The sequence below is a fragment of the Lolium perenne genome, chromosome 3 (genome assembly GCF_019359855.2).
Source record: "Lolium perenne isolate Kyuss_39 chromosome 3, Kyuss_2.0, whole genome shotgun sequence".
Lineage (NCBI taxonomy): Eukaryota > Viridiplantae > Streptophyta > Magnoliopsida > Poales > Poaceae > Lolium > Lolium perenne.
The window spans coordinates 126,953,131-126,955,398 of NC_067246.2; the positions used below are offsets into that span (position 1 = coordinate 126,953,131).

The window sequence follows — 2,268 nt, forward strand, 5'->3', positions numbered from 1 at the left end:
TTCACTGAATCAAGTTACAAACATTAATACACAGATATGACTCTTTGCATGTTGTACAACAATTTCAGCAGAAATTCATCTATGAATGCCTTACAAGAATTTTTGCAGCAATCTGAAGAGAAATGGTGCATGCACGGGAATGATTTTGTTCCATAAGTTTCCAGAAATTTTATAAATTAGAACTGCATGCAGAAATAAAACTAGTCAATTTGTCTCTAATTCTTATATGGTAGCTGTTCTGGTCTTCTTCTCCGGCTCCTGCGCGCCACCGACGCTTTGGGATACCACCGCGCAGCACCTCAAGTGTACCAGAGAATCGCTGTTTTCTCTTACTGGTGCCAGGCAACACATTTAAACATGACCTTTACAACAGAAAGGTATCCATTGCAGACCCACCTTCTTGGCTTCTTTTGACTTGGCAAAGAGTCCTGCCGTTTCAAAAGATTTTCACATATATAAGGGTACAAAAAGGAACCTGGCAAACAAACATAGCCTACTCCTTTCCAAAATTGTTTATAAGATGAGAAGATGCAAAAGCCTTAGAATAGCACCGACATATGTATACATGCAACAGATACTAACTTACGGGAGTGTAAGAGTTGATACACAAAGCAACTAATTTTCACGCTTGGAGCAATATATGTAACATCTAACTCTAATGCAGACCATTGCTCTTTGAATTACCGAGTGAACATGTGTTACTTTGAGCACTCTAGAGCAGAAAGTGAAATTAGGCAGGAAAAAACACTCGAGTACTACAGACGAAGATCATAAACAATGATACAAGTTAAGTATCATCCTAGACTCGTTTTTCATCTGAAGGAATGAAGGGAAACTCTGAAGCTCATTACCTGTGCAAGATACACAGCGCATGCCTTATTTGACAAAGGTGCCTGATCAAAGCAATGAACGGAGCCCCACGACGTGTTATAAGGTGCCTTCCCAATCTGCTCCCCTCGCTGTCATCGGTCTGACCAAGTCACCGTCTGTCTGGAGCACTTCCCTCGCTGCCGTCACATGTCAGTCCAGCCAAACCATCATCTTCATTCTATAAATCTCGCCTTTCTTCAAATATTAAGCAGAAAAAACAAGTTAACTCCCCATGTTCATTATGCCCCAATACTGACAGAGGAAGAAAAAGCCCCAATGAATTTGGTAGCAGATCAAATTAAAAATACCAATATGTGCCATGGCAAACAAAAGTACCGCTCCAAATAAGAAACCATGTTATTAACAGGCAACATTAGAATAAGAAGAGCCAACCACCCAAACAGAAGGAGCCTGTTCATTGGCATGAAAACGGTGATGGGTGCCCTCTTCAAAATCGGTGCCTTCATTACTATATCTAAAAATCATTCGGTGCCTCTAACATACTAGAGGAGCTCAGTACATTCAAAAACGGTGCTCGTTATAACACCAAATGGTGTTCATTTTAATACTACAAAATTCGAAGTATAGACTTGAAATTGCTCTTCTGTCATTGAAAAAATGGAATAAAAAGAGCCAGTGGAGGACAATGGGGTGCAGGAGCAGCAGGCCGAAGCCAATCGAGCTGCTCGCGCTCTACAAACCACAGAGCAGCCTCAAATCCCTGCTCAATTGGCTCCTTTTTTGTTCACATGATTTTACACAAGTTAGGAGACGTACCTTGGATGGAAGGTGGACCAGAGGGCGCTTGCAGTAGGGCTCGTCAGCATCGCGATATCCTCTGCTCCATTCACGCCATCATCCCAGAGATCCAGGTTCCGTGCTACCGCATCTGCCCGGGAGATCTGGGACGAAACCGGCAGGAACTTCTACAGAATATCAGCCGGGCCTCCGGGAAGAAGCCGGAACAGGGACGCACTGGGGTAGCTTCCTTGAATCTGAGTCCGTCCACAAGGCGACGAGCCACTCGGTCTGCGCATTGCGGCTAGGGAAAGTCTTTTAATGGAGAACCTGCAGCGAACATACTTGATAATCAGGGAACATGGATTAACAGGGCAGTGTGGCCCGCGCCGTGCAGGTGGGCGGCCGCCCTCGCTCGTTCCGTGGAGTGGGCGGCCAAGCCGCTCCGCCGCCGGCACCTTTCTTGGCCACCCCGCCGACTACCCGAGGGGTACATCTTCGCATCCCCGCTCCAGCCATCTCCCCGCATCCGCCGACAAGGATGTCAGTGACCAGTGGAAGCAATACTTGTGGGGGAGTCCGGGGGACGGCGCCATTGGCAGCGCTTGTGGGAAAGAAAGCAAGGCGGGTCAGTCTGGGTGGAGAAAAAAGGGTGGGATG

The 2,268-nt window shown here is 46.5% G+C and overlaps 1 long non-coding RNA gene across 1 annotated transcript; it reads right to left on the minus strand.

Moving 5' to 3' along the window:
- On the minus strand, positions 1–2,268 carry LOC127342350 (uncharacterized). The gene is made up of 3 exons (XR_007876590.2): positions 1,648–2,268; positions 852–1,065; positions 1–428 (listed from the first exon to the last, which is right to left on the minus strand). It is a non-coding gene; the product is annotated as an uncharacterized lncRNA (long non-coding RNA).